This window comes from Ochotona princeps, chromosome 2, assembly GCF_030435755.1.
Source record: "Ochotona princeps isolate mOchPri1 chromosome 2, mOchPri1.hap1, whole genome shotgun sequence".
Classification (NCBI taxonomy): domain Eukaryota; kingdom Metazoa; phylum Chordata; class Mammalia; order Lagomorpha; family Ochotonidae; genus Ochotona; species Ochotona princeps.
This window is the reverse complement of record NC_080833.1, coordinates 116,692,677-116,700,518: the sequence shown is the minus strand read 5'-3', so window position 1 is coordinate 116,700,518 and position 7,842 is coordinate 116,692,677. Positions and strand designations below refer to the sequence as shown.

At 39.2% G+C, this 7,842-nt stretch overlaps 1 pseudogene; it reads right to left on the bottom strand.

Annotated features, from left to right (window-relative positions):
* Positions 1–3,780: 3,780 nt before the first annotated feature.
* On the bottom strand, positions 3,781–4,817 carry LOC101525441 (glyceraldehyde-3-phosphate dehydrogenase-like; annotated as a pseudogene).
* Positions 4,818–7,842: the final 3,025 nt, after the last annotated feature.

Below are 7,842 nucleotides of genomic sequence, written 5' to 3'. Positions count from 1 at the left end.
GTACAATGATAGCTGCTATATACACATCAAACATATACACATGCAAACATTTACTACTATAAACACAGCAAACACTTGCAACCAAACAACAGTGTAGCGTCACCACATACAAAACAAACATCACTTCCTTCAGTTGCCAGAAGAAATGTTTCAACATTCATGTCATATTGAGAAATGTTAACATGTATCCATCAGGAGCTCACATATGGACATAGAGATTTGAATAAATGAGTAATTACAATTAATAAATATGTAGAACTTTATCCAGATCTGAAAAAGAAAAAAATATATATACTTTTCTTCTAATATAAGGCATATTTACTACTAGTGGTTATTTAAATAACAAGGTTTAAAATCTGTAGATCAAGAGCAAGCAGCAGGCACAGCAACTGAAGCACCACTTGAACACCTTCACCCCGTAAGTAGCGTCTCGTTCAAGTTCTGACTCTACTCCTAACTCCACTTTCCTGCTGACGAGCATCCTGGGGCACCAGGGGATAACTCATTAGTTGGGCCCCGGTCACCAACATGGGTTATGGGTTGAGCTCCCAACTTCCAGTTTAGTCTGGCCCAGTGTTGATTATTGCAGGCAGATTTTCCTCTGCCTCTTTCTGTCTTTCAAGTAAGTGTAATAGATAGAAAACCCACCATTTTAAAATTGCCTTAAAGCTTTCAGAAAGTATGGAGAATATTCAAACAACTCAAAATCGACATACCATATGATCCAGCAATAGCACTCCTAGGAATATATCCAGAACACTTGTTTTATGAGAAACCAACATGCACTCCTATGTTCATAGCAGCACAATCAGTAATTGCAAAAACATGGAAACAACCAAAATGCCCATCAACAGAGGATTGGATAAGAAAGCTATGGTTCATCTACTCCATGGAATACTACTCAGTTATTAAAAAAACCAAAATGCAGTTCTTTGTGGCCAAATGGGCCAAACTGGAAACCGTAATGCTAAGGGAAATGAGCCAATCCCAAAAGGTTAAATACCACATGTTTGCCTTAATTTAAGATGATATGATGTTATGTATAACATGTTATGTTATGAATGTTATATGTTGTGTATAAACTAAAATTGAAACGTATGTGAGGTGGTCACAGAAGGTGGCTAGGAACTCGCATTTACTTTTAACATATTGGTTACTCATTACTATGTCAATTAATTCCATAATGATGTAAATTTTTGCTGATGGTATGTTGGAGCTTTCAATTGACTGGGATGATACTCTGCTGACTCTGTCTTCAGACCAGAGAGGGTATACCTAAGAAGCCGTTGAACTTGACTGGACAATAAGATGCTGGACTCTATGTTTGGTATACGCTTGCAATGGGGGAATCTCAACTGAACTTGAGCTGTGGTTATGCAACAAGGTGGAGCAATCCACCATGGTGGGAGGGTTTGGGGAGGGGTGGGGAGAACCCAAGTACCTATGAAACTGTGTCACATAATACAATGTAATTAATGAATTAAAAATAATAAATAATAATAAAAAAAGACACACACACACACACAAAAAGCTTTCAGAAAGTAAGATATGAACTTAAAATTCCATACTTCCAAGAATGGATTGAAAGCATATTCTAGCAATCATCATTAAAGATGTAGACTAATACATCAAAAATTGTATTATTTGAGCTCATAGTATTTAGAAGATGATTGATGACTTCAAATGACAGAAAAGTTGATTATAAAGTATCGACCAGCCTAAAATATACATAATAGGGTAACCACTACAGAAGCAGAAGACAGGATAGAGTAAATGTGCTGACAAGCAGTCATAAAGAACCTAACAAAAGAGAGACTCATTTTTACACACACAAAAAATGCTCTTTGAAAAGGTTAACAAGTACGAGAAACTTTTGAAAAGACTAGTCAAGGCTAAAAATTAAAAGAAAAAAATGGTAATAGAAATAAAAAGAAATAAAAGTACAAAGTATTTTTTGTTTTTTGAAAATCAGGCAATACACAATAGATTTGGGGAGTAATGAAGTGGAAAATTTTTTTTCAGGAAATCACTTTCAAGTGTCATAACTGACCCAAGCAAACGAAATGAAATTCAATTTGTAAACAATAATGAAACTAAAATGGTAATATAAAACATACTCTGAAGAAAAAAAAAATGCCAGACCAAATAGTTTCCTAGTTTTTATTTATTGAACTTGAAAAACATTTATTTATTTATTTATTATTTATTTATGTATAGCAGAGAGAGAGAGACACACACAGAGATATAGGTGTGCAGACTACTTCTGTCTGATGGCTCACTCCCTAAATGTCCACCTGAGCCAGGAAAGGAACCCAAGGCTGGTCACCCAATTCAGGTCTTTTCACCTGTGTGACAGGAACCAGTCACTTGAGCTATTCCTGCAGTTTCACCAGTTTCAATTAGCAGACATTTGGAGTTAGGAGAGAGACACAGCTCGAAATCCAACCCAGGTGCTGCAAGGCAGGGACATGCACATCGTGACTGGACACACACCTGCCCCAGTGAGAATTCATTTTGAATGAGGGTAATGCTTTTCCTATCTCCTCCAAGATCAGGATAGGACATAGATAGAGCTAGATGGGTTTTCTGTCATCTTTAAAGACAGAGAAACACAGAGAAAGAGTTTCTATCTTCTGGTTCACTCCCCTAAATGCCTACAAGAATTGGGCCCAATCAGGTCCAGAGCAGGAAACCAGAAATCAACCCCCTCTTTCTGGAGCAATAAATTCCATCCAGGTTTTCTTTGTAGGTGCTGGGGACCCAACTAATCCAGTCACCACCTATCACTTCTGAGAGTGCACATTAGTAGGAATCTGGTATCTGGAGCAGAGTCAGGATTTGAATCAGACCCCTCAATATGGTGTCCCAAGTGGTGGCTTATGTGCTGTAGAAAATGCCCATCCCTCAAATGTACTTTTTTTGAATAAATTTTATTTTATTTCATTATATATATATATATTTAATTTTATACAGCTCCATAGTCTCTGGGATTTCCCCATCCCATTTTCCCAAATCCCCCCCCTGCACTGATTTCCCTGATTTCCCCTGCTTTATTACAATAGTACAGTCCTTCAAAAATAGTCATAAGTCCACCATTCTGCTATTTAAGTGTATCTTGACATTGTAGGCATGGACAATGGGAGAGTGTCTAACATCCTGTTGTCAACATATATATTTAGCAGTTTCATTGGGAGTCCACCTTAGATTTGGAAGTAGAAATGCATACTGCATTCTATATTCACAACTCAGTATGATAGTCTCTATTACACAGTTCTTCTAGATGACTATACGTACATTCATAGTTACCTATTAATCTTGTATTTTGCATGAATAATGCCTTACATCAAAGAAAATGTATGATATTTGTTCTTTTGGGATTGGTTTATTTCACTGAGCCTAATGGTCTCTGGTTGGGACCTTTTTATTGCAAGTGGTAGAATTTCATTCTTTTTAAGGGATGAGTAGTATTCCGTAGAGTAGATGTACCACAGTTTCCTTATTCGCTCTTCTTTCAATGGGCATCTAGATTGTTTCTGTGTCTTTTGCAGATTGTGTTTCTGCAAATATAGGAGCACAGGTCACTTTCTCATATGTAGATTTTTATCATTTTTTGGGAAGGGTGATCTAATGGACTTGATTGATGGTGACATAACAAGGTAGGGCTCCTCAAGCCCCTCTCCTTCTTCAGGGGCTCTGGGGTGGACACTGTGAAGAGGACAGATTCTCAGTGTGGTGGGGGATGAGTGGGAGCAGGGACTCTCCAGCAGCCTTGCTCTTCAGCTAGTGCTCTTGCTGAGGTTGGTGGCTCCAGGGTCTCTTACCCTGGGAGCCCATGCGCACCATAAGTTCCACCACTCTGTTGCTGTAGCCTAATTCACTGTCATACCAGGAGATGAGCCTGACAAAGCAGTCGTGAGGGCAATACCAGCCCCAGCATCAAAGTTAGAGGAATGGGTGTCACTGTTAAAGACACAGGAAGCAACTCAGTCCTCTGTGTAGCCTAGGATGCCCTTCAGGGAGCCCTTCGACATCTGCTTCACCATATTCTCTATGTCATCATACTCAGCAGCTTTCTCCAGGTGGCAGGTCATGTCCACAACTGACATGTTGCAGCTGGGCATGCAGAAGGTCTTGCCAGTGAGCTTCCTGTTAGCTTGGGGATGCCTTGCCCACGGCCTTAGTGGTGCCAGTTGAAGCATGGGATGATGTTCTGGGCAAACCCACGGTCATCATGCCACAGCTTCCCAGAGGGGCCATCCATGGTCTTCTGGGTGGCAATGATAGCATGCACTGTGGTCATTAGTCTCTTCACAAGTTATCATGAATGACCTTGGCTAGGGGGCCTGAACAGCTGGTAGTGTAGGAGGCGTTGCTGACAATCTTGAGAGTTTTCATAGTTCTCAAGGTTCATGCCCATCACAAATATGGGGACATTGGCAGAGAGGGGCAGAAATTATGACCCTCTTGGCCCCACCCTTCAAATGAGCCCCAGCCTTCTCCATGGTGGTGAAGACACTAGTGGACTCAACCACATACTGGGCACCATGATTACTCCCTTCAATGTTGGTGGGATCTTGCTCCTGGAAGACGGTAATAGCTTTCCCATTGATGACAAGCTTGCAATTCTTAGCCTTGACTGTGCTGTAGAACTTGCCATGGGTGGAATCATACTAGAACAAGTAGACCTTGTAATTGAGGTCAACGAATGGATCATTGATGGCCACAATGCCCACTTTGCCAGAGTTGAAAGCAGTCCTGGTGACCGAGTACCTGATGCGGCCAAATCCTTTCACTCCGATCTTCACCATCCTGTCTCAGGGCCGCATAGACACTGCAGGAGATGCAGGGGCTGTCAGACCAACTTGGAGTACAGAACTGAGTTGTTACCCTTACCATACACACTCTTAGGTCTGTTTCTGGGCTCTTCTACTATACCAGTATATTATTTAATCATGGTCCTATTTTTGTATTTATTTTTCATTTTATTTGAAAAGCAGAGAGAGGGAGCAGAGAGAGAGAGAATCTCATCCTCTAATTTACTCTGCAAATTGCCCATATGATGTTTAGCCAAACAGAAGACGGGAGCTAGGGTCTGAGCCTTCCACGTGAGTGGTCGACTTCAATGTGTTGATCATCACCACCTGCCTCCCAGAGCATGCAGTAGCAGGAAGTGGATCAGGAAGCAGAAGACCCAGAACCCAAACCAAGCATTCTCATGCTGGACCGGGGTCTCTCAAGCAGAGTGTTAAGGATGCTAAACACCTGACCTGCTTAGTTTTAATTATGTAGCATCAGAGGCATGTTTAATGTCAGGGGTTTCATGCTAAGTCACTCTTCTACCAGGTGAACTTTGGGGTCAAATTGGTTTAATTTCATAGAAAGTTGGAATTTTTATTAGGATTGTGTTAAGTTCATAAATGAATTTAGGAAAAATTGATATATTTCTAATGTTGAGCCAAGTCATTCAATAGCAGGGATGTCTCTATTTGAGTATATCTGTGTTTGCCAGGAATACTTAAATTTCTTTCCTTTTATTGCTTTTTGCATATCTTGTTACATATATTCTTACATATTTGATTTGCTTGGAATTTTTGCTAACGTTTTATCCTCTAATTGATTTCTTGCTATGTGTATAAGACCATACTGAAATTTTTATTGCTAGAGTTAATTTTAAAATTCATTCTCCAGGATATCTAAAGTATGTTATCATGCATTCTTCACAAGATTTATTTTTCCTTGTTATTACCAATTCTTAGACCTTGAGTTAATTTCTCTTTATTATGTTATTTAATACTTCTATCATAATACTGAAATGGACATGTTTTTATTTTTCCTGTTACTGGTGGACTTTTTTTGTTTTTTCCTCTTTAAATATTACATTGGTTTCATTGATTTTTTTAAAAAAGCTTTATTTATTTGTATTGAAATGGCAAACCCACGGAGAGGAAAGACAGAGAGAGATCTTCAGTCCATTGGTTCAGTCCCCAAATGGTCTGATCATAGAGGCTGGAGCTGAGCCGATCCAAAGCTTGGAGCTAGCAGCCTCCTGTGGATCTTCCACATAGGTGTAGGTTCCCAAGGTTTCAAGTCATCCTCTACTGCTTTCTTAGGCCTCAGATAGGGAACTGGATGGGAAGTGGAATAGCCAGGACAGGAACCAGCACCCACATGGGATGCTGGCACTCATAGGTGGAGGATTAGCCAATTGAGTCATCATGCACGCCCCTAAATATCACATTGGGTTTAACTCAAAATATGTATTTTTTTCTTAAATGTGTTTATTGTCATCTCAAAAAGTAAATTATTCTTAATTTTTTTATCAGTAATATAAGTTAGCACAGGCTTTTTAAGTAGCCATAACAATAATATTGATTTTTTTTAACTTTTTTTATTAATTATTATGCATTATGTGACAGTTTCATAGGCTCTGGGAATCCCCCCACCCCTCCCCACGCCCCTCCCCCCTGGTGGATTCCTCCACCTTGGTTTTCTATTTAAATCTATTAGTATAATATTAATGAGTTACCTAGTATTTAAAAAGTCTTTCATTCCTGCAGTAAATACTGTTATTAGTGTTACTCTGTTAATGCTGATTATGACTGCTAATATTTAGTGTTCTAGTTCTTACATTTCTGAATGATATTTGCCTAATTTTCTTTATTGCCTTCATCATGTTTGCCTGTTAATACTAAACATAAATGATAAATAGGATTTAGAAAGTTTTCCTTCCTTTTCAATGAACTGGGAAATTCACAGAGCATCGTTGCTGCCTAGGCTTTGGAGGATTCATTGACTTTCCCTGGTGGTAAACTTGCATTGCCCTTACTTTCATCATATTCTATAAAAATTGAACTACTTGAATTTTCTCACTTTCGTGGTGTCTATTATAACAATCTGTAGTTCATTTGAAAATTATTCATTTTATATATGCTTTTAAATTTGTGTAGGGGCCCAGTGTCTCAGTGGGTAAATCCTCAGTTTGCAGGTGCCAGGTCCCACATGGGTACTAGTTCATGATGTATGTGCTCCATTTCCCATCCAACTCCCTGCTTGTGGCCTGAGAAAGCAGTGGAGAATGGCCCAAGACCTTGGAACCCTGCAACCTCATGGGAGACCCAGAAGAGGCTTCTAGATCCTGGCTTCAGATCAGCTCAATTCTGTTTGTTGCAGACAGAAGATCTTTGTATCTTCTTTTCCTGGTAAATCTGATCTACTTTTCCAATAAAAATAAGTGATTTAAAAAAAAAAAATGATGCAGCTCTTGGGGCTGACCCAGTGGCCTAACAAGCTAACCTACTGCCTGGGACACTGGCATCCTAAATGAGCTCCTGTTGGGACTTGGCTCCTCCAGTTCCAACTCAGCTTCCCGCTGATGTGATGGCTCTGGCACCCACGTAGGAGGCTCATTGGAAGTTCTTGGTTCCTGACTTGTTCTGACTCAATTCCAGCCGTTGCTGCTGTTTCTGGAGTGAACCACTGGTGGGAAATCCTATTTATATTCATTAACATACGTTACAGGTTTGGTCTCAGTCCTTCACAGCATTATATAATTACATTGTATTTTGTTGTTTTTGTTATATATGGAATGTGTGTTCTTCTGGTTTTGATATTTAAGAGGGCTTACAATTTTCTTTGAGAGATTACTTTTGCTCATATATCTTTGTTCTCCTGTTTATTATTATATAATTTATCTGGTTTTATTCAATGGTCTGACTGTTAGTTTTCTCCTTTCTTGCATTTTGTTTAATTACTATATAAATAATCCTTCATATCAATAGGGAAAAGTCAAACACCATAATAGGATTGTTTAAACATGAAAGCATACATCTAATGGAAGAAAAT